Source organism: Canis aureus, chromosome 21 (genome assembly GCF_053574225.1).
Source record: "Canis aureus isolate CA01 chromosome 21, VMU_Caureus_v.1.0, whole genome shotgun sequence".
NCBI lineage: Eukaryota > Metazoa > Chordata > Mammalia > Carnivora > Canidae > Canis > Canis aureus.
Window position 1 is genome coordinate 42,138,035 of NC_135631.1, and position 25,382 is coordinate 42,163,416.

General features: G+C 41.4%; 2 long non-coding RNA genes across 4 annotated transcripts in view; one reads left to right on the top strand and one right to left on the bottom strand.

The window, feature by feature from the left end:
• Window positions 1–890: 890 nt before the first annotated feature.
• Window positions 891–11,621, top strand: LOC144293478 (uncharacterized). The gene is made up of 3 exons (XR_013360703.1): window positions 891–1,000; window positions 3,637–3,778; window positions 11,242–11,621. It is a non-coding gene; the product is annotated as an uncharacterized LOC144293478 (long non-coding RNA).
• A 3,416-nt stretch (window positions 11,622–15,037) lies between these two features.
• The window catches only part of LOC144292966 (uncharacterized), a 412,082-nt gene continuing 401,737 nt past the window's right edge, over window positions 15,038–25,382 (bottom strand). For all 3 annotated transcript variants that reach the window (XR_013360389.1, XR_013360390.1, XR_013360388.1), the window contains one exon: window positions 15,038–15,295. This is a non-coding gene — a long non-coding RNA (uncharacterized LOC144292966). The remainder of the gene's footprint in view (window positions 15,296–25,382) is intronic.

The following is a 25,382-nucleotide window of genomic DNA, read 5'->3' on the forward strand; positions in this document are numbered from 1 at the left end:
AATTCACTGTGATGTGTTCCACTTTGCTGCAATGAGTAATGAACCCAACTTTTTCAACTGTAGGGATATTCCTGTGGGGGTCTCTGGCTGGAGGGCATTGGTACTCCCAATACTTAACATGTCTCGAGTATCCTAGTGTGTTAGGCACCATGTCAACGCTTAGGTGCAAGAAAGCATTGGATCTTTGTAGCAACACTATGAGTAGGTATGACCAATCCTCATTTTATAGCTGAGAAAATTGAAGCTTAGAAACCTTAATACCTTATTAGTCAGGGTCCTCCAGAGAAACAGAACCAAAAGGAGTTAGAGAGGAAGGAAGTGAGGGAAACAAGATTATTTATTATAAAGAATTTGCTATGTGATCATAGAGGTTGAGAAGTCCCAAGACCTGTAGCTGGCAAGCTAGAGACCCCAGGACAGCCAAAAGCTTTGTTTCAGTCTGAGTCTTAAGGCCTGAGAACGAAGAGAGCCAGTGGAGTGATTATAGTCCTAAGACGGGCAGGCTCGAGGCCCAGTAAGAGCCAATGTTTCAAATGGGTCCAAAAGCAGCAAAAAAAAGCTGATATTCCAGTTCTAAGGTAGTCAGGTATGAAGAAGCCTCTCTTCTTCAGAGGAGAGTCAGCCATTTTGTTCTGTTCAGCCCTTCACCTGATTAGAAGGGGCCCACCCACGTTAGAGAGGAATATCTGCTTTACTCCTTTTGGTTTTATTGTTAATATTTTCCAAAAACACTTCCACAGAAACACTCTGAATAATCTTTTACCAAATATCTGGGCACTCTGTGGTCCAGTCAAGTTGACATACAAAAATCAATCCTCGTAGCAACTGGTGGAGTCAGAATTCAGAGTCCACAGTCTGCCATAATGCTCATCAACAATCTCCCTTTTTACAGGTGGGCTTCATCCAGATACAATCTTCAGTAGATTCTAGGCTAACTCTCTCTGATCTTGGACTCTGCACCGCACAACTTGGAGCTGCATTATGTACTGTTTTATCGTGTGTGAGTTTTTCTCCCTTCTCTCAATAGGTTAATCCCATTGGGAACAAGGACTGTGTTTTAGGCTTTAATAACAGCTAGCATTATTAAATACTTCAAGAACTTTACATGTATCTACCCATTTAATATTCACAACATCACAAGGCAGCTACCTTTATTCTCCCCATTTTACAGATGAGAAGACTAGACCCTGGATACTGATCCACCTACATAGGGCTACAGGATAACCCAGGCAATTTGGTCCCAGACCCTGTGTTCTTAAATCCTCTCTACCATGCTTCCTGTGTCTCCCCCAGTTGGCCCCCACTCTCAGGATCCATCTCAGTGGGTGGCACACACATAGGCACCTAGGGACTCTCTTTAGGAGTTGGTTTCAGGGAACAAGAGCTCTTTGAGGGTGCTGAATGGCTTTGAAGTTGGCTGACCATGTGTGTGGGGTGGAATCCACTCTGCAGGGTACACCTGGCTTGAAGTTGGGCCAGTGTTGCTCTCTGGGGTTCCCCTGCTCCTCTGCTGGCCTCAGCTCAAGAACATACTTCCTGGGGGGACACCTGGGTGACTCAGCAGTTGAGCGTCTGCCTTTGGCCCAGAGCGTGGTCCTGGAGTCCCAGGATCAAGTTCCACATCAGGCTCCCTGCATGGAGCCTGCTTCTCCCTCTGCCCATGTCTCTGCCTCTCTCTCTGTCTCTGTGTCTCTCATGAATAGATAAATACAATCTTAAAAAAAAGAACATGCTTCCTGGGAAGCCATGGTTAGCATGCCCTGAAACACGTCCTCTAGAGAGGCTCTCAGGCTAGTCTCACCTGCCTGCATCCTGGTGCCAAAACTAGGTCTTGAAAAATTCAATGTCACCCTGCCAGGCATCAGCTGGCTCCTGCTGTAGGAAATTCTGTCCAACCAGGAGCAGTATGAACAGGCTTTTTGCAGAGGAGGATGTACAGGTGCATCCTGAGGCTGGCGCAGTGCCTGGGTGCTGGTCACCAGGGGTGGATATACTTAATCCTCTCTCAGGTTGCTGGAACAAATGCTAGCCCAGCACTCCAGGGGGTCAGAGCAGAGGATCCATCCCCCAACTCCCCACAAAAGCACAGCACATCCACATTACCTAAACAAGCAGGTGACACTTTCCAACTCCCCTAAAGCTGAATAATTCCTTAAGTATTCCAGGAAGACTTAAATTACCTGAATAGAGTAAAAATCAGAATGAGTGTGTAGTTTTCAAAGGAAAGTACCTCTTACTGGTGCCTCTAAAGTACCTGCATGTCCTGCCCTAGCTCTTTCATCAATGAGTCATTATCTTCTCTTTCAAAGGCTAGACCATGAACTCTTTAAGAGAAGAACCATATTTTATGGATCTTTGTGTTCCCAGCACCAAATACAGGGCCTGCAACATAAGGGTCACTTAGGAACATCTTTCTGAATGGTAAGATTTGTAGGATTTCCCCCCGATTACAAGAAGGCAGGAGGTTGTGGTTAGGTCTCAGCTCAGGATAAAAAAGCTATGTAACCTTAGCAACCTAAGTTTACTTTTGGATCTCAGTTTATTTATCTGAATGAACGATAAGATTAAATCTGAGAAACTCTTAAGGTCCCTTCTAGTTTAATCCTAAGACTCTGCATGTGAAATGCTTGGCATAGAGAGGGTGTTATAGGAATGTGGTTCCTGCTGTACATGAATTTGTAGCTCAAGAGTGATAACATTGGCACAGACACACTGACCTGCCCCTCCTCCTCCTGCTCTGAAGCTAGCATTTACAGGAAATGATAGGAAAAAGGGTGGATTTGATTTGGGGGTGACAGCTTTCCAGAGCCCTTGAGGAGATGGGACTGCAGTGGGGACCCTGCTTCATGGTCATGGCACCTGCTGCCAGAATGCCCACATTAGAGACCTTCCCTAAAGCTCCCCATGCCTCTCACATTGGTACTCTCTGTAACCCTGCTGTCAGAATCTGATGCAGGCTCTCCACCTTAGGCCATATGCTTGGGAAAAACATCCTTCTTGCAGAGACTCCTGAGGGAAAGGAAGGACATAGCTCTTTGATCTTGATCCCTAACAAAGAATTTGTCTTGGAGATCTTTGAAATCTTGGGGGAAAAAAAAGACCTGTACCTTCAAAGCTTTCCTTATTTGATATATTTTAAAACAGAAGTATAAACAGAACTCTGAGGCAAAAAATTCCTTTGTTCTGGGAGACATTACAGTGGATATTTGGTTATGAAAAGGGAAAGCAAGTATTCTAGAATGTTGAAACTTAGACCCGGCCCTTTCAAGGGGCTCTTGTGTCATAACATAAGTTGTTTTCATCATGAGTAGAATTGCACTCTGCAAATTGTTTTCTATAAGGAATTGTTTCATTTTTAAAGACTTAGTCTTCAGAGTCTCTGAAAGCTGTTCCCTGCTCTTGGAAAATACATGGTCGTTCTTGTGGGAATGAAGGCTGCAATCTTGGGTGCGGATGCAGGTGGGGGCATTGGAAACTTACCCTCACTCAGGCAGATGGAGGGATCACCAACAGCACCAGACTGGGCAGCTCAAGGCCCATCTGGCTCATGTGTTTGAAGCCTAACACTTTGCAATATTCTAGACTAATTAATCCCGATGTTGGAAAAAGACTAATGTTTAATTTATTGCCTTCCAGTTCATTGTCCAGTTAGGGATCCTGAGGCAAGACCAACCCTTCTTGAGTGGTAAGGACATTTCGACTGTTAATCATGCTGAGACATGACAGAAGGGGACAGAACATGAGAGAGTCTTGGTAACACTGAAGCAGGGACTACCGGGTAAGGGCCCCAGGGAAAGAACCATCTCTCTGATGGAAGGAAATGCACAGAGTCTAGAGCTGGTAAAGCAGGCCATGATGGGTGGTGGCCAGCAGAGCTTGTCCGGGGAGAGGTTTGACCTGTGAACTTTATGAGTCCTCAATTCTAGTACCAGTTTGAACTCTCTCGGAGCTGTCATTCCTGTCTATTATCTCCAAATGCATATTAATGCCTTGTTACTCACTAAAGCTTGGGATTAGCTGTTGGGAATTGAAGGCCTGACTGATCACAACACTAGCTCACCTGACGGGTCTAGGAGGACTGGCAGCAAAGTGAGTGGGGTCCATGGAGGAACAGAAGCTAGAGACAGGGTGGGACTGAATGTTGGAGGCACAACTATGGTTTCAGATTAATGAGGCAGCTGCTGTGAGATACCCCCTCCTCAAATATACTGGAAGAAAAGGGTCTTCAAAGAGGGAGACCGGGACCTACTATTTATGCTGGTGGCACTTAGCACTTAGCAAAGTGCTGAGCACTTTGCAAAAAATTGAGTTCTACTTAGTAAGGTTCTCCTTTGCCTAGAATAACAAAGGGCAAAGGCTTTGCCCTTTATTCTGAGGCAGTGATCAGCACACAGACGGCAAGATGGGACAGCAATAATGATAAGAATGAGTGTGTGGAGAGAAGGTTTTGTTTTGGAAGCAGCAAATTGTTACAGAGAGACCATCAGAGACTGGTGCTTTGTCCTAATTTTGCCACAAATGAGGTGCAGTCACTTTTCTTTCTCTAGACCCCAATTTCCCCACAGCGAGTGATTTGTTTACTTAGGATGCTTCCGGTGTCTCCTGCTGTGTTCCCTCTCTAAGCAAATTAGCCACCATCATGCAGCAGTTGGAGATCCCTCCTTTGTAGTCTTTTTCCTTTTTAGAGACTTTCAGGGACTCTATCTGGAGCAGCTCTGATTACAGGACCTACTGGTCACAGTAGGAAGTACCTCCATGGAGCTGTGCTCCTCGGTCTGGTTACTCAAATCCAGATATGACGGTTTAGGGAAAAAGTTGTTGTAAGGGCTTCATCAGAATGATATACCTCAACAGTGCTAGCAGTGGTAAGGGTGGACTTTGTCACTTCAGATGCCTGTTTCAATTCTGGAAGAAAGTCATTAGTGTCCTAGAACCTGAGGTAAATACTACAGACATATGAGTAATTACAGAATTCCTCCTCTGTGAACTCCAGGCTCTCTTCTGCTTGTATCCTTAGTGACAGCATTATCCTGGCACACGTGGGAACTTAACATATGTGTATTGGATAAATGAGTTAATAAAATCTACAACAGTTATGAGAATCATGTTTCCCAAGCCAACCATTAGGTCATATTGTCTGCAAAGATTTTTATGCTGCTTCCAGATGTGGGAAGGAGTTCGAGCGATGTCATTAGATGCTGAAACTGGAATTTGGAGACCATTTTGGAAATTTCTGGGGACTGGCAAATCATTAGCTCCTAAAAAACCAGGCATATAATTACCATACAGTATTTCAATGTTCTCCTTGCCTGTAAGTAGCTTATTATCATTCTCAAAGCAGGATTCTAGGTAAAAGCCTGAAACAAGTGGGGGTTATCCTCATTCAGCCTTTTCAGTTCTCCTTCTGAATTCTTCCCAAGAGGCTGGTGACCTTACTCCCTTCCAGGCCATCTAGGACTCCTCTGCTGGCCACTTTACTTTCCTAACATTGACATCCTTCCTTGTTTTCCCTCAACTGATCTGAAGAGCATTCACCATGTTCTTATTCTGCTTATGGTTCTCTTTAAATTTCTATGGTCTTTGGATGAGGAGGATAGAGAAGCCCTTGTGCCTCATCAAACCAATGTGGAGCCCTATCGATATCCTCTGGAGACCTTAGGACGGCTACATGCTTCGATCCACCCAGGAATTGAAACATGTGCATAAATAACCTAGCATAAATCCCAAGCTTACTTTGTCACTTCATTATTCTTTATTTTGTGGGATGTATGCATTTTTTTTTCCCCAGAGAAGCCCAGAGAATCTGTTGAAGACAAATATTTGCTTCCTGAATCTAGTAATAAGGGGAGCTTGGGAGAATATTCCAGGTGTGAGTGTAGAGTGGCAAACGTTTGGGCACTGGTGAATAGAACCTACAGGTTTTGGGTTTTTTTTTGTTCCCACTCTGATCAAAACATCATGTGTCCCACCTTTCCATTACATACCTTGATGGATCAGTTGACATTGGATTGCTACAGTAAGGTTTTTGGGTAAATGTAAGCAGGTCTGGTGGGGCGACAGCTAGAAAGGCAGAGTCATGGTTAAAACTATGACTTGGGAAATGATTGCCTGGCTTCAAATCCTGGCCCAGCCATGCAGAAGCCAAGTGTCCTTAGGCAGGTTTCTTAACCTCCTTAAACTTGCTTTTCTCATTTGTAAATACCTATCTCACACAAGCTATAGTTACCGTAAGAAAAAAACACTTAAAATAGTATAGCAGGTATGATATATAAGTACCTGCTATTATCATCCTAGGTAATCCTTGGTCCTGTGTTTTTCCAGAATATTTACATGATTCCAGAACATAAGATCCCCCCCACCCCACCCCCGGGGCTTCCAGTCAATGCCTAAGGCTTGTGAGGAGAAAAGGAAGTCAATTGCTATTTATTGGGCATCAGAGAAGTAGGCCTTGTTCTCAAAATCATGTGCCTCACCAAGAAGTTCAGTCAGATAAGCATCTACCAGCATCCAAAATGTTGCTGTTGTGGGGCTTGGGAGACTGGTGCACAGTGGGCTTTGGTGTTGCCCCCAACTTGATCTGCTCCATTCCCACTGAGAGTCCTGTATCTGAGTAGTTACAATCGTGCTTGGAGTCAGGGCCTTTTCCAGATTCAAGGCTACACTTCTCTTGCCCTATGAGGAGAATGAACAGCCTATAGACCTTTACACGGTGAAGGCCCTGATCTTAAACAGGTGAGCCCAATGCATGCAGTTTGATGGATGCTTCTCCTAATTATGAAAGTTGAGCTGAACAAAGTCACTAAGAACTCCAAATTGTTTTGATATCGTGTCCTCCAAAAGCCCCTGAAATTCTTAGAGAGAGAACAACACTTCTCTTGTAAACTGGGCATCAGAGATGAGTCATCAAACATCAAAAATTTGAGCTGAAATCCTCTCAAGTCTTACACATTTAAAGACCGAAAAGCAATTTCCTTCAAATAATGATTAGCTCACCCACTTATGGGTCGTATTTCAATATCTTCTTTTATGAGGCTTATTCCGTTATCTCAGGGAGGAAAAAAGCAATAGGAACTACTGAAAGTAAAAGGCAAAATTTCCTATTAAATCCATCCTTAATGTAGAAGGTGATGTTTTATCAAAAGAATTGTTTAATAATAAGAGTTACTAAGAATGTCTTTGGTTAAGCAAACAAAGCTATACACATCAAAATGCTTGACATCAGGTTAAAAGGGAATAGTAAGTGCTAGAAAAATCAGGTAGCAAGGCCTGGGCATGTCTACAAAGGAGCAGCTCAGGGCACCCTTGTCCACTGGATCACAGCTCTCCACACAGGCAGCCCAACCACCACTGTGGCCAAGAGGGCGGAGGGAAGGGCCTTGAGTTCTGCAAGAGCCTGAGGCAGGGTGAACTAGAAGAGCTTACACTGACTTAGAAATTCTGATTTTCCAAAGAACACTCAGGAAAGACAAAGGCAAATCTCATTCCTCTGATCGGCTCATTCTGCAACCTTCTACCTCCCACATCTCAGATTACACAAACAGGAACTGAATCATATGACTTTAAAAAATGTGGCATTTGGAAGTGGACAGGCAACCTTCAGCAGATCCAATGTAGTTTTCAGCTATTTTATCCTTCTACCAATGCTAGGGAGTGATGCTGTGAGCAAGACCATGTCATTTACTAGTTGGCATGGGCTTGCCTTGCCTTACCCTCGATGTTCACTGATGGAGAAAAATCAGTTCCTTTAACAAACTTTCATTGTTCACCCATTATCTGTTAGGCATGGGGCAAGGCGTGACTAAGTCAGATCTGATCTCTGCCTCATAGTAGTCTCATGGTGAAGGAAGAGAAGCAGCAAAACACATTGTAATGAGTCCCATGATAAATTCATGATGATTGAGACACATAATAGTGTGGGCTGTGAGGATGGGCAGGTAAAGAAGGATGAGGAGCAGGAAGTGGGAGGTGAACTCCAGGCACAGAAAGTAGCACCTGCTCAGGCATTGGAAACAAGAAAGTGGCCCTTTGGAGGAGACAGGTGACCAGGTGAATGTCACACAGTTGGATAGTTGCAGAGCTGTCTTGTCAAGGCCTGAGGCTCTGATTGTATTTAGACTTAACACTTGTAAAAAAAAAGCAGATTTATTTGATTCAGGTTTACTGTAAACTATGATGGTAGGGAGATACAATTAGGAAGTGCTATATAAGCATCTGAAGTTGCAGGAATTTTTTTTTTATAATCCGTATAAAATAAATGAATGGAGGAAAGAACTGCCCAACTCTTTAATAAATTATAAAAATTGAAAATTAGTGATAAACCTCTGTGATTTCATTGAAAATTCCTTTGTTTCTGAATTAACAGGTACGCCGTATGATATTTCACTGTCTCCTTCACTTGACTTTTTTACTTTTCACAATGATCTAAAATACATTTCTCAACATCTTTAAGTCCAGATGGGTGTACGTTTTAGGTAGATTAAAATACGCTCTATAATAAGACTTTGTAAGAATTTCCTTCTATTTATACTGAATGTCAAGTATTCAACAAGTGTTTTTTGAGTGTGCATTGTGTAGCAGGCAGTGTTCTAGGTACTGGGGACACAGAAATGTCCAAAACATATGCAGTAGCTGCTCTCAAGGAGCCTGCATTCTAGTTGGGGAACACGTTAGACACCAACCATTGATAACATGTCAGGAGGGACTGACGTTATGAAGCAAAATAAAGGAGGGTGGGAGAATATAGGGAGAAAGCGAGGTATTATTTGTAGGAAGGTCAGGAAACTCTCTGAAAATGGTTCAGATTCGAGTGGGTGGTAGTAGAATACTGTGAGAGGTGGGAGATTCTTGATAGATTTCAAATGTAAAACCAGTAAATTTATGGAGGATGGGAAAAGGGCTGTAACAGAGAAGACTCTTAGATCAGGCAGGTAGGAGAGGATTTGGAGGATTTTGCTAATGATAGACTTAGACCAAGAGTCAAAGGTCTGGTGGGTTGGAGTGGGCTGTGACCTTGGGTCATATATGCTGACAGACAGGATGATAGTGACAGCCCAGATTCTTGGGCTTTTGAGGTGATGCAGGTAGCCAGGGATGTAGGACATGCCAGCGTTGCTCCTGGTGAGCTCCAGAGCAGGTTGTGATGATGAGGTAGTGAAGTGATGGAAGAGGATAAGGTGACACTCCCAGGAGTACACGGAGCTTGGTGAGACCTCACCTCATGCCACCAAGGTTGTGTCAACTTTGGCAGAGGGGTGGTGGCTGGAGCAAGTCAAGCTCTGTCATTGCTTTCTGGTACCAGGGCTACTGCCCCCACGATACATAGGGCCCCAGGCAAACATGTTTTGTTGGGCCCCTAATCTATATAAACAGCTTGATTAAAAAATGTTTGACAAAATTCATGGGTCCATGGGAGATATAGGATTATATTGTAGATATAAGTATAGGATTCATTCATGAAAATTTAGAATAATCAGCAAGGAAGTGGTAATTATTTTTAAATTTTCCAATGAGAGCTTATGATGATTTGTTATAATATCTCTATGACAGTAGGACCATAGGAGCTATCTCTTCCTATTTAGGTCCAAAAACCATAGTATTCATCTCCCTCCTTGTGAAATGTGCTCTACTTGATGAATTTCATATCTCCCACCACAAGGAAATAGTGGTAATGCATTAATTACTCATAGTGCCATTGTCCTTCAGATCCTCAAAACAATGTGAATCTTCTTGGCCCTGCAGTTCTTTAATATCATCTGTTTAACACTGGATATGTCATAACTCACGGCGTGGCATCATTTTTCATGCCACTCATGAAAGCTGGCTTCCAATGACTCTCACTGTGTTTCATTGATGGTGACCACAAATGTAAGCCTTAACTGGAGCATTAAGAAAAATGAATGATATTTTGCTCTTTTGTCATGCTCTTTTGTCTTTTTTTTGGATTTTGATAATACAAACATAGGAAAACACATCTTGTATAAATTCTCTTGAACTCTGTAGGTCACGATTACTGCATTCTTAGAATATGATCTCTTTTAATATTGACTGTATTCTGACCTTCATATGGTCATCAGTGAGGGGGACAGGAAAGTGGCTCATGGGCAGAGCCACTACAGTAGTTCCATTAGCCAGTGTGTGGAATCTCTGATCCTTTCCTCTGAGGGTTTAGGTAGATCTGAGAGATCTTGAGGTCATGATATCAATCAGAAGCAAAGGAAGACTTCAATTAAAAATGCCTGTTGAAAAAAAAATGCCTGTTGGCATTTACTGAGCAGTGGTTTCAAAAGCTCTTGGGAGATAGTTGTGGCCAGCTACAGAGTGTGCAGCCAGATGTGAAGGGTAGAGCCTGTGAGACTGTGGGGTGATCCTGGGTACTAGTGACAGAGGCAGTACAGGTAAAGGATCCTGGTTGCCACCCCTGCTGCCTTCAGATACTGTAGAATGGATGCAGCATCATGGCCTGAACATAAATAGGAAGATTTGACTGGTGGGCTCACATGGAGAGTTAGTAGCCCAGAGTTCTGAGCTTGTCGTCTATCTAACATGAATGAAAATCATTCCAAATCAGTGTGTCAGTACCAGTCAGGTGGTCCAACCTCAAAAGAAATCCTCTCTAGCCAACAGGATTGATCAGCTCACCTGGTTCCTTCCTTGGGGACAGACCCAGGTAATGGGACCCCAGATAGCCCTACAGGCCCAAGTCCTGGAGCTACTCCAGGCATCTCATTAACCCCAAACAGGAAGCACTTTAGAGGGTTGGAGAGCAACTGAAGCAAAACGAAAACCAGGCCTATTCTACATGGTTCTCAAGTGGGGCTCAGCGACTCCACCTGGTTGGCAGCCGTAGGTGGGAGACTTGTACTCCCAAGTATGTGCTCCCATCCCTCCTCCTTCCTCCTCTATACTGCCCAGGTCTAGTGGTGATATTGTCCGGCACCACAGAATAGACCCTAGCAAAATCAAGTGTAATTTTGCTTTAGACCTTTGCCTCAAACTTCTTAGCAAATCGACCTTTGATTTGTCCCTGAGTTATAAATGATCTTTATCTTTCTACAGTTTTATCAGCACATAAAAGGTATTTACAACATTTACCTGGCTAACAAAGTGCTTTTCAAATCCAAGTGATTTACTCCTCAGTTTCCTTTTCATTAAAGCCAATTCCCTTTTAAAGAGAGACTTGTATTACTGAGACTATATTTCTTTCTGAAAATGAGGCCTTACTTACACTATTCTCATCCACAGGCTAGAATGCAGACCTCCTGGTACTAAGGCCAAGGTCACCCAGGACACACAAACACATTTGTGTGTTCTTGTAAGTACTGGAGGCCATGGGCAACACAGTGGGAGTGAACCGAAGCCCCACTTCACCTCTGCCACACGAAACATCAGAAGGCTTTCCCTCGCCATCCTCTCTGCTGGTGAGCCCTTTTGCTGGGAGCCCTGCCTGAGTTTAAAAGTTTTGGTTTAGGGGATCCCTGGGTGGCGCAGCGGTTTGGCGCCTGCCTTTGGCCCAGGGCGTGATCCTGGAGACCCGGGATCGAATCCCACGTCGGGCTCCCGGTGCATGGAGCCTGCTTCTCCCTCTGCCTGTGTCTCTGCCTCTCTCTCTCTCTCTCTCTGTGTGTGACTATCATAAATAAATAAAAATTTATAAAAAAAAAAGTTTTGGTTTATTTCACAGTCATATTTTTTCTCTTCTTCTACCTTTACGTTTACTCCAGTTGTTCCTACTACTTGGGCAGAGTCCAAATCTATACTTTTAGGGAAATTCACAAAATTTTGTGAAAAATTTTCTAAATTTAAGGGTTTCCCCATAAAGTAATGAGGAAGCAATTTCTTAATGTTTTATCTTTCATTTAAGATATGAGCAGCAGCTATTCTTCAAAGAGATTTAGGCAGTCCTTGACCTTGACACAACTTTTACAAGGTCTCCCCATTATCGCATGTTGGATCTCCAGAACTCTGCTGAACATTTATACTGCAGGTGACAAATAGATATTAAGCCATTTTATGGTGGTTCTGTATGCCTCTTCACATTCTATTTTTGGCAATCATTATTTTTGGGTACCCATCCAATTATCTGAATATCAATAATATTTTGCTTTTATTTTCTTGTAAATAGGAACAGGAGGTGGTAAAATGAGAATGCCAGTACCAGTGATAACGCAGTTAGGTATGCTGACGGCAGGTAATCTTGACCTTCAGTAGATATTACATGGACCTCAAAAGGTTGACTGCGAGTTTAGTTGTAAAGAAAAATAACCAACTAAAGACTACAATGGTGAATCAATGGAGAAATTGGATTATCTGCATAAGTGTGATTGAGAATGAGTAGTGACCCACATGCAGGGAGAAGTGCATGAGGTTGCTGCTGACCTCTTCTCAGAGAGGATGGTGACAGGCATTCCACTTTCTCTTGAAAACCATTTCAAGAAAACTTATCTGATACCACTAAATAGAATCCCCACCAGCTAGTCCTTATTCAAGCTTTACTTTTTTATTTTAAAAAAATTTATTTATTTATTTATTCATGAAAGAGAGAGAAAAAGAGAGAGGCAGAGACACAAGCAGAGGGAGAAGCAGGCCCCATGCAGGATGCCCGACATGCAACTCGATCCCAGGACTCCAGGATCACGCCCTGGGCCCAAGGCAGGTGCTAAACTGCTGAGCCACCCAGGGATCCCCCTTACTCAAGCTTTAAATAAGTTTTTTCTCTCAGCTGTGATAACTGGCAGCTGAGGTAAGAAATAATTTCAAAATCCATAATTTATTACCTATATATGTTTGTTTTTAATGTATTAAATGTGTTAAATAATCTGTACACATTGCATATTCATGCAAAAAATGATGTCTTTAATCACAAGCATAGATTTTATAATGTGAGCTCTCTAGAAGTAGAACCCTCTTTATGCCTACTGTTTGACTTTCAGATCCTTGACTTTCAAATATGCTTTCAGGAGTTCATTATATACCAATGTAAAGGACTTTAATTATATATGATTTATTGGGGAATGATCTATCTCTCTTGTTAAGAATGCTGTGGTGTTCTTTTGAAAAAGGATGTTCTCTCTTACAATGCAAATGTTGAATCTGTTTTCTGTATGTTTCCATAAATAAATGAAGCAGAAGTGTCCTTCAGTATCCAGGTCAGTCACTTGCTCACTGGCTTTCAGGATAGGGACTCTACCTGGAGACATTTAAAAGGCAACAAACAAATAACACTCTAAACAAAGCCACTGACAGTAATGGGTCTGACCATGTGCTAAGAACACTGTCACCATGATTCAAATAGAAATGACCATTATATGTTGAAGAAACTAAGAATCAAGAGGATGCAGTTTAATCTTCATAGGAAACATGGAGGTAGACCCTACACCCACCCCCAAAGCTTGCCTTTCCCTGGAATCTCAGGTTTAAACAAAATCAAAACTTTAAAAAAATACTCATTGACCTTCAAAGTAGATAAAGTATAGATTCTGTTGCCAATAGAGCTGTTTTTATTTTTCTCAAATATGTTACAGTGATCTTTCACAGCCCAAAGCTTCTGGTGACCTATTTTTTAAACAGTTCTAAAAACATAAATTTCTAAATACATGTTGCCTTAAGTAGTTTATAATCTGAAGTTATAATCCCTTGTCTGTGATTAAATGTTTAGACGTATCAAAGTAAAGGTTTTTGGTAACAAGATATATCTTATTTGTATTTTGGAGAACCTTAAAGAATAAATTGTAAAATCTAAATATTTAATAATTGTACCCATAAATTTTAAAATCTAAACGTTTAATAACTGATTTTCTAGGTTAGCCTGTGTTTAAAAGATAGATTCTCAGTGGAAGCTGAAGGTATTCCCCTAGGAGACAATGTAATTGAAAGATTTATCTAAGATGTTGATAGATTAGGCTTAGATAAAGGGTCAGAAATTTGAGAAAGTGCAATTGAGTCCATAATATATGAAAATAATTTGGAAATATATATGCACAGGAAAGAAAAGTCTGGAAGGATAAATAAGAAATTGTTAACAGTGATTATACAGATTTTATGGGATTAGGTGTTTTATTTCATTCTGTTGTTAAAATTTTTATAATAAAAAGGTATTTTTAAATAAAAATAATAATTTTTAAACACGGAAAAGAAAAATTTTGGAGTAGGGAGTTATTGCTGTTACTGAGGCCTGCTATTCCTCTGGCTCTCAGTGGTCTCTCAAATGAAATAGGTGTGGGAGAGGCTTAAGGAGCAAAGGATTTCAAATTTTGCATTATTCCATCAACAATGCAATAATCCCACTTTGCATTTCATCTGGGAAGTTTTAATGCTCTCTTTATACCTAATAATAGAGCTTAAAGTCACCAAATAGCTTAAGTTCTAAACCTTGAATAACAACTTTCTAAACTTGAAGGTTTTAAAATTAAAAAAAAAAAAAAGACTGAGCCAACACTAAGGAGATGGTGCTTCTGTTCAGGCATAATTTGATATTTGTAGATATTTATTACAGATAAAATACATACTGAAGCCAAAGATCTGATCTTGATTAATCTGATCTTAATCAATTAATTGATTAATTCATTGTAAGGACCTAATAATTTTTTTATAGCACTTGTTTGGTCATTAGGAACATGTGAGTTAATGTCAACATTGTTTCTTACTCTCTGTAAATGCAGACTAAGAAGTTTTTAACTTAGGTATTTTAGTTTGTTTTTCTCTAAAGCAAAGTGGCTTTTCCAGTGAAGGCCATGGAAAAGAGCTCCACAGTCAGAGCAAACTCCCCTTGTGTCTGGGGGTACTGGGATTATTTTAAATTGTTATGCTAGCCTACACTAGGCCTTTAAGAATACAGTTAAATTTTTAGCTGATTGCTTCTTGTTTTGTTTTTTTTTTAAGATTTTATTTATTCATTCATGATAGACGTGGGGGGTGGGGAGAGAGAGAGAGAGAGAGAGAGAGAGAGAGAGAGGCAGAGACACAGGCAGAGGGGGAAGGAGGCTCCACGCCAGGAGCCCAACGCAGTACTGGATCCCCGGACTCCAGGATCACGCCTGGGGCCAAAGGCAGGCGCTAAACCGCTGAGCCACCCAGGGATCCCCTTCTTACTTGTTTTTATTCGGATCACCTCATCCTACCTTGCTCTGCCAAAGGTAAGGCTGTTCATTGTGTCAAGCTGTCACTCTCCAGAATGTAGTTCACCTGGTTGTCTTATGATCTCAGTTTTTGATGGATTCAAGAAAATTTGTGATTTTGTCAACTGCCCAGCTCTGTCTCATCAGTGTGGGAGCAAAGTTCTCTGGAAGCTTTCTCTATCCTAAATGGAAGCAAAACCAAAATCATCTCCGTCTCTTATAATTGAGGCCTAGAAAAAGAATGGCTTTTCCATTCTACAAAACTTTGGATTTTTAAACAATATTTACTTTCATTTTTGTCTGCCATTTCTTCCTTGAGCTCCTCTCTTTCTTGTAATACCTAGCCAAAGACAGCCACATACACTATTTACATTTTGTTTTCTAACATGCTCCCGAACTGCTGGCACACTCTGATTATGCTCTGCCTCCCCAAATGATTGCAGGTGGAAGCTGTAGAAAATGTCTTGCTAATGTATCATTTGGATCAGCAGCATTTCAACCTGTAATATCTGTGTCTTCACTGCTTTCCTTTAAAGAAATGCAAGAAAACACCTCAGGTGTTTGTTATGTAGCCTCCAAAAGGGACCAACTTCTAGTCAGGATGAGTTATGCTATGCTGTGCAGATCTCTGGCTTAACATAAAGGATTTGTCTCTATTACAGGTTTTATGCACACTGGGGATCCCTTCTTTATATGATAGCATTTAGGACGCATCGCCTCAAAAGTCGCTATGCCAATAGAAAGATGAAGAAAGCACATTGGCTTTAAATCACCTTGATCTAAAAGTGACCCCTGTACTTCTTCTCATGTTCATTGGTCAGAGTTACTCATTGGAGCCAACCTAAACGCAACAATGTTAAGAAACAGGGGAGGCAGGAACCCTGGGTGGCTCACTGGTTTAGCACTGTCTTCGGCCCAGGGCATGATCTTGGAGACCCGGGATCGAGTCCCATGTCAGGCTCCCTGCATGGAGCCTGCTTCTCCCTCTGTGTCTTTGCCTCTCTCTCTCTCTCTCTCTCTCTCTCTCTCTCTCTCTCTCTCTCTGTCTCTCATGAATAAATAAATAAAATCTTAAAAAAAAAAAGAAACAGGGGAGGAAATGGATATTACCTTTGTTACCCTATACTCTGTTTTTCCAATATGTGATCAGCAAAGGAATAAGACTACCCTTTCTCTTATTACTATGTTGAATCAGAGTTAGTAAATATATGTCAGACGTAGCATCATCTCGTAATGCACTAGGCAGGGCTCAGGCCACCTTAAATTGGTCATTAACTCCTGCTCTCCCCTTCCTTATATTTTCCCATGAGGCTCAGATGAAACTAACATTGGAGGACATTTAAGCTCATACAGCTCCTCCATGCCCATACATCACTACAAATGATTTTCAGGCCTTGAAAGCACTGATAACCAGAGGTGACGTTAGACTGGCACACACCAATGTGGTACACTGTCCTTTATACCCAAGAGCCATTCGGGCTGGTTGAGTATCCATCCTGCTGGATCAGAGCCCATGCCTTATGATTATTTATTGTTCTGACTACCACTTCTTCTTCTTTTTCTTCTTTTTTTTTTTTTCTGACTACCACTTCTGTTTACTATTCAAATATACCAAATTACTTCTAGATTGTACTAGATCCTCCCAGGGCTTAGTGTTTTTTGTTTTTAGACACCAATTCAAACCAAACAACATGAATGATAATGTAAAGATTTATGTTAAGTTTCCTTAAAAAGGCAGCCCAGAAGGCTTGCTCAGAGCGTATCACCTGAACCTTTCCATACATCCTCTCTTTGCCTCATTTAGAACTTTTCACTCATGGCGACAGACAAAATTTCCTTTTTCTCTTTGTGCACACAGTCATATTTCTATGAAATGGCTTTTTGAGTTCATATTCTTTTCCTATCTTGCCTCCTTTTCCTCTACAAACTGTACACCTGGCCCTCCCTGCTGCACAAGGCCATTTGGTAGGGTAGACTGATCCTACCGGGCTGTTTTACCAGGACTTAGAAATCTGGTGAATATATTCATTAGTCACTATTTTATTTTAGATCATACCAATTCTTACATCAATGATACTCAGATTTTTGTCACAAGAAAAAATGAGAAGACACCACTCTCAAGATGCTGACTTTTATTTTTTGTGCCATAGGCAGAAGCTGAGTAGCTGGCTCACCATATTGCATCGAGCAGGTTTTCAGAAAAAGAGTGTTTCTATCTCAGTCATTGCTGATGAAACCCTCCATAAGACTGGAATCTGCCAACTTCATCACAAATGTATGTGAACGACAGATTTTCCCTGCCTCAGACATTAACAAACTGCAGATGGTAAATAGTTCTTTGCTTTAAAAGCTAGATTTATTTCACAGTCTGCTAAAATGCAAATACCCAAAAAAGAACACAGCTCCTTGCTGCCACAGGTTTGCCAAAGTCTTTGTTCTCAAATAATCTTAAATATAACTGCCCTTTGAGAAGTTATACTCTTGGAATAAGCAAAATTTAATGCTTGAGTAATCAAACTGATTTTGTCCATGATATTATTATAATTTTTAAGAGAAAAATAGCATCAATCCTCATAGAAACTGCCCTTCTCTAATAGATAGCTTGAAATCGCAATTATTTTGCTCCCTTCTTCCAAAAAAGATATATAGATGAAAGACAGACAAACAGGCAATTATTTAACAGATAAAGGGACAAATGGATAAGTGAAAATGGAACAGAAACTAACATCACAGAGAAGCACAGTGCTCGGCTAATTGGGGGCTAATGCACCTATGTGACAATAAAGAATTAATAAGGATTCTTCTGGTCTTAATGGTGATGTAATAAAGACCCTGAACTCACCTTCTAAATGGACACACTAAATCTACACTTATTTATAGAGCAATTCCTCCTAAAGAAGAACTGAAGGCTGATTGAATAGTTTCTGCACAACACATGATAAAGAGATCACAAAGAGAACAGCAAAAGAGATGGAGACCTGGTAATGAAGGGAACCCTGACCTTCTAGTGCTGCAAGCTGTAGCGGAGAATGGTAGTACTGAGGGACTGTGAGCAGATTTGTCTGCTCTGGGGCACAGAAAAAAAAGATAGCTGTGACTAAAAAGAGCAACTTGAATATATGGGAACCAATCCTAGGACCCTGCCAAAATGGGGGGTGGTTGCTGGAACTCTCTCCAAGTCAGAGGGGCTGGTGAGTGCCATGGCTTCTATTCCCCTTGCCTTCCACTAATGTAAGCCAACTATGGCTCCTGGACAGACTGAAGTAGGGTCTTGCCTTAGTGAGCCCCAGGCCCCTAGCTCATACCAATCCAAGATATCACACCAGGGCAGTGTGCACACCACGACCCCCTTGCTCAGTGCTTACTACAGTTCCAACCATTTTGTCAAAGTGACACAGGCACAAGGTACCCTGAAACACTCTAGGCCAATCACACCTCAGGGCCAAATGATGTGGTTGGGTATCTTGATGCAGGGCATTCTGAGACCTGGAAGGCCAGGGTGCCCTGCATGAGGAGTGCCCTGGAACTCCTAACCAGCACCTACTTTGGGTCCAGTTGTCAAGCAAATCTTGTGCTGAGTACCCAGGACACCTCCACCTCTACCTATTTCAATTCCAGCTGTTCTGCCATGATGCTCACTGTATGGAGGTCCCTGGAACCCCATGTTAGCTTCACCAGTCCTGCCTGGGCACCCTCTGCATAAAGAGCCAAGAAACATGCCCACTTCAGCTCTGGTCATAAGAGAGGGCAGCTCCAGCACAGAGTGCTCTGGGATCCCCTAGCCCACACAAGCCACAGCTCTGGCCAGACAGCCATAGTCACCAGTCACACAAAATCTTTACAGGGGACTACCATACACAGACCATCACTTCAAGCTTAGGAGAAGTAGTTGTTCTACCCACTTCATAGGAACAAACACAGGAATTCAAGAAAATGAGGAGACAGAGGAATATGCTCCAAATGAAAGAAGAAGACAAAACCTCAGAAAAAGAACCAAATGAAATAGACATAATCTACCTGATAAAGAGTTCAAAGTAATGGTCATAAAGATGGTCACCCAGACTGGAGAAAGGAATGGATAGACTCAGTGAGAACTCCAACAAAGAACCAATCAGAGTTGAAGAATACAATAACTGAAATGAAAAATATACTAGAGGGAATCAACAGCAGGTAAAACACGCAGAAGAATGAATCAATGATCTGGAAGACAGGGTAATGGAAAGCACCCAAGTTGAACAGCAAAAATGAAAAAGAATTAAAAAAAAAAAGATAGGTTAAGGGATCTCTTGAACAATACCAAGTGAATAAACATTTGCAGTATAGGAGTCTCAGAGGGAGAGGAGAGATAAAAGGGGGCAGAAAACCTCCTTGAAGATACAATAACTGAAAAATTCCATGAAGTGGGAAGGAAACAGATACCCAGGTTTAGGAAACCCAGAGTTCCAAAGATGAACCCAAGGAGGTCCACACCATGACACAAACTAATTAAAGTATAAAAAATTAAAGACAAAGAATTTCAAAGGAATGAGAGTGAAGCTACTAGTAAAATACAAGGGAAACCCTTAAAGATCTCAGCCAATTTTTCAGCAGAAATATTCAAGCCAGAAGAAAGAGGCCTGATATATTCAAATGAAAGGAGAAAACAAACAAACCAAACTATAATGAAGAATACTCTACCTGGCCAGATTTTCATTAAGAATTTGAAGGAGAAATAGAGTTTCCCAGACTAACAAAAGTTAAAGAAGTTTACCACTACTGGGGAGGGAGGGGCAAGATGGCAGAAGAGTAGGGGTCCTCAGCTCACCTGGCCCCACAAACTTACCTGGTAACTTTCAAAACATCCTGAACACCTATGAATTTGACCTGAGATTTAAAGAGAGAGCAGCTGGAACACTACAGAGAGAAAAGTTTTTCATTTCTAACAAGGTAGGAAGGTGGAAAAAATAAATAAAAAAGAATAAAGTGGGGGAGGGGAACCGTGAGTGGCTGGACTAAAGTGGACCAGAGAAAACCTCTGGGGCAGGAAAGCCCAGCCCTGGAGAAGCGGGAACTTTAAAAGTCCACACTGGAGTTTCTCTGGATAGAAAAGTGCTTAGCAGGGAAATCGGGTGGAATCGCAGGAAGGGCAGTGAAGCCTCAAGATTCCCAGAATCACTATAGGAGGAGGGGCACCTGGGGGAAAGCTCACCGCAAACTGTGATCCAATATCAGTAAAGGGCTGGAGCACTGCAGGCCTCTGGGGCATTTGGGAGAAGCCAGTCGGTTAGGTGGGTTGCCTCCGGATGGAGGTGGCTAAGCCCCGTTCCCTTCAGAAGAGGCATTCCCTGGGGGCACAGGTCCAGTGACACAGGCCCTCGCATCCCAGGGCACCCAAGTGGACAAAGCTGGGGATCCTGTGTTGCCCCTGGGACAGGCGGAAGTGGGGAAGGCACAGGAAGCCAAGAACTCTCCTGCCACTGGGAGCCCCCAAACTGTGCAGATCAGTGCACCTGCGCTGGTCCAGGAGCATCTAGGCCAGGGTGGACTGAGAGACTGCAGTTAGTTGCTCAAGGGGAGCTTGACTCCAAAGCTGGAAATCTGACATTGCCCCTGTTGTTTTTCTTCTTTCTCTCACCTTGTGCCTGGGAGAGGTGGGGCCTCTGGGGAACAAGGTCTCACGGGGTAAACAGCTCCCACTGAGTTTGGCACCTGGCAGGGGGCGGGGCATCTCCACCCAGGCACAGACACTTGAGAAACAGCACAGCAGACCCCTCCCCCTGAAGACCAGCTGGGAGAACAAGGGAAGAGCAAGTTTACTGACCAAGCAGCACTGGAAAGCTCCAGGACCAAGAGAAAGTAGTATATAGAACTAGACTGTTCTTTTTCTTTTTCTTTTTTTTTTTTTTTTTTTTTTTTTTTTACCATTATGACTCACTTTTATATCAGACTAAAAATATTGGAAATTTTTATTTTCTCTCTTTTCCTACCTTAACTACAATATTTTACCAGCTCTTCATTTTTAAGTTATTTTCCTTTTGACGTTCATATTTCTACAGTTACATGTCTTAGATATATTTTCCACTTCTGGATTCCCTTCAACGTATTCAATTTAATTTTGGTAGATAGATGAGATATGGGTTTTGTTTTTGTTTTTTTCTGCCTCATTTTGTATTACAATGGTGGAAGTACCTTCTAAAGGTACCTTTAGTACCCTCTAAAACACAACCAACATACACCCAGAACCAAGTGGAACACTGTGTTAGTTCATCTTGTGAGATTATATTCTCACCTCCTTCCCATTCTGCTCCCCTCTTTTATGTTGTTTATGTTTTGGCAGTCAATGTGGTCAATGTTGGGGTTTTATATAAGTATTGCTGGTTTATATAAAATTTATATAAAATTTGGGATTGAGCATTTTCTAACATACATAACAAAATACACTCAAAATCAGGAGGATCACCCTCTAGGATCCCCTCAGGTGGATTACATTCTTTGTCCACTACCACTTCTTCACCACCACCACCATCCCCCCTTTCTTTCTCTTTTTTCCTCTTTACTTTCCTGTTTTCTTTTTCTTTTGTCTTCTTTGTTTTTGGTTTTTGGCTTTTTATTTTTACTACTTTGTTTTAAAATTTGTTTTTCACTTTAGTGGTCCTTTTGTTTTATTTTGTTCTGTTCCTCTTTTTCTTTTATTTTCTGGTCTCTGACATCTTCAAAATCATCTAGGGTGTATTTTACTTAGGTTGTGGTTGACATTTTTGACTCAGCCCACTCATACAGCCACTTTGCACTGGACAAAATGACTAGAAGGAAGAATTCACCACAAAAGAAAGAACTGGAAACAGTACTCTCTGCCACAGAGTTATAGAATTTGGATTTCAATGCGATGTCAGAAATTCAATTCAGAAGTAAAATTATAAAGCTCTGAAAAAAAGCATAAGGACTCTCAGTAACTCTTTGTTACTGCAGAATTGAGGTCTACTCAGGCTGAAATTAAAAATAGATGAAATGAGATGCAATCCAAACTGGATGTCCTAAAGGCTAGGGTTAATGAGGTGTAAGAAAGAGTGAGTGACATAGAAGACAAGTTAATGGTAAGGACAGAAGCTGAGGAAAAAGGAGAAAAAAAATTAAAAATTAAGAGACCATGAGGAAAGCCTTAGGGGAATAAATGATAGGAAGGAAGGAAGACTATACATCTAATTGGGATTCCAGAAGAGTCTGAGAGAGGGGAGAGAGAGAGAGAGAGAGAGAGAGAATGAACCACAAAGTAAATTTGAAGAAATCATAGTTGAGAACTTCCCAAATCTGGAGAAGGAAATAAGTATTTAGATCTAAGAGAGAGAGAGAAACCCCCCCAAAATCCATAAAAACCATTCAAACCTTGACATTTAATAGTGAAAATTGCAAATTTCAAAGATAAAAAGAAAATCCTTAAAGTAGTGTGAGACAAGAGATTCTTAATTTATATGGAGAGAAATATCAGATTCACAGCAGACCTCTCCACAGAGACCTGGCAGGCCAGAAAGGACTGGCATGGTATATTCGGGGTACTAAATGAGAAGAACATGTAGCCAAGAATACTTTCTCCAGAAAGACTGTCATTCAGAATAGAAGGAGAGATAAAGAGCTTCCAAGATAGGCAGAAACCGAAAAAATATGTGAAATATTTTATTAATAAAATCATGAATGAAAGAGGAGAGATCACGGCCAAACCAAAGAAATATAAACTATTTTAAAAACATATTATCGGGCAACCGGTGGTGCAGCGGTTTAGTGCCGCCTGCAGCCCGGGGTGTGATCCTGGAGACCCGGGATCAGAGTCCCACATTAGATTCCCTGCATGGAGCCTGCTTCTCCCTTTGCCTGTGTCTCTGTCTCTCTCTCTATCTCTGAATAAATAAATAACATTAAAAAAACATATTATAAGTAGCTATATGCCAACAAATTAGGCAATCTAGAAGAAATGAATATATTTCTGGACAACAACAAATTACCAAAACTGGAACAAGAAGAAATAGAAAACCTGAACAGGCCAATAACCAGCGAGGAAGTTGAAGCAGTCATCAAAAACCTCCCAAGACACAAAAGTCCAGGGCCAGATGGCTTCCCAGGGGAATTGTATCAAATGTTTAAAGAGGAAATAATACCTACGCTACTAAAGCTGTTCTGAAGGATAGAAAGGGATGGAATACTTCCAAACTCGTTTTATGAGGCCAGTATCACCTTGATTCCAAAACCAGACAAGTCTCCATGAAAAAGGAGAATTATAGACCACTATCCCTGATGAACACAGATACAAAAATTCTCAACAAGATACTAGCCATTAAGATCCAACAGTACATTAAGAAGATTATTCACTATGGCCAAGTGGGATTTGTCCCCAGGATGCAAGGGTGGTTCAACGCTTATAAAACAAACAACATGATAGATCATATCAACAAGGGATAAAACAAGAACCATATGATCCTCTCAATAGATGCAGAGAAAGCATTTGACAAAATACAGCATCCATTCCTGATCAAAACTCTTCAGAGTGTAGGGATAGAGGGAACATTCCTCAATATATTAAAAGCCATTTATGAAAAGCCCACAGTGAATATCATTCTCAATGGGGAATAACAGAGCCTTTCCCCTAAGATCAGGAACAGGACAGGGATGTCCACTCTCACCACTGCTATTCAACATAGTACTAGAAGTCCTAGCCTCAGCAATCAGGCAACAAAAAGAAATAAAAGGCATTCAAATTGGCAAAGAAGAAGTCAAACTCTCCCTCTTTGCAGATGACATGGTACCGTACGTAGAAAACTCAAATGACTCCACCCCACGAACTCATACAGCAAATTCAGCAGTGTGGCAGGATACAAAATCAATGCCCAGAAATCAGTGGCATTTCTATACACTAACAATGGGACTGAAGAAAGAGAAATTAAGGAGTCAATCCCATTTACAATTGCACCCAAAAGCATAAGATACGTAGGAATAAACGTAACCAAAGAGGCAAAGGATCTATACCCCCAAAACTACAGAACACTTCTGAAAGAAATTGAGGAAGACACAAAGAGATAGAAAAACATTCCATGCTTATGGATTGGAAGAATAAATATTGTGAAAATGTCAATGTTACCCAGGGCAATTTACACGTTTAATGCAATCCCTATCAAAATACCATGGACTTTCTTCAGAGAGTTGGAACAAATAATGTTAAGATTTGTGTGGAATCAGAAAAGACCAGAATAGCCAGGGGAATATTGAAAAAGAAAACCAATGCCAGGGACATCACAATACTGGATTTCAAGCTGTATTACAAAGCTGTGATCATCAAGACAATGTGATACTGGCACAAAAACAGATCATAGATCAATGGAACAGAATAGAGAACCCAGAAATGGGCCCTCAACTCTATGGTCAACTAATGTTCGACAAAACAGGAAAGAATATTCACTGGATAAAGGACAATCTCTTTAATCAATGGTGCTGGGAGAATTGGACAGCCACGTGCAGAAGAATGAAACTGGGCCATTGTCTTACACCATACACAAAAATAAACTCGAAATGGTTGAAAGATCTAAATGTGAGAAAGCAAAAATAAACTATTGGGACTTAAGATAAAAAGCTTCTGCACAGCAAAAGAAATAGTCAACAAAATGATAAGACAACCTACAGAATGGGAGAAGCTATCTGCAAATGATATATTAAATAAAGAGCCAAGATCCAAGGTCTATAAAGACCTTATTAAACTCAACAGCAAAGAAACAAACAATCCAAACATGAAATGGGCAAAAGACATGAACAGAAATTTCACAGAGGAAGACATAGACATGGCCAACAAGCACATGAGGAAATGCCCCACATCACTGGCCATCAGGGAAATACAAATCAAAACCACAATGAGATGCCACCTCACACCAGTGAGAATGGTGAAAATTAACAAGACGGGAAATAACAAATGTTGGAGAGGATATGAAGAAAGGGGAACCCTCTTGCACTGTTGGTGGGAATGTGAACTGGGGCAGCCACTTTGGAAAACTGGGTGGAGGGTCCTCAAAGAGTTAAAAATAGAACTGCTGTACGCCCAGCAATTGCACTGCTGGGGATTTACCCCAAAGATACAAATGCAGTGAAACGCTGGTTCACCTGCACCCCAGTGTTTATAGCAGCAATGTCCACAATAGCAAAACTGTAGAAGAAGCCTTACTGTCTTTTGACAGATGAATGGGTAAAGAAGATGTGGTCTCTATATACACTGGAATATTCCTCAGCCATTAGAAACGACGAATACTCACCATT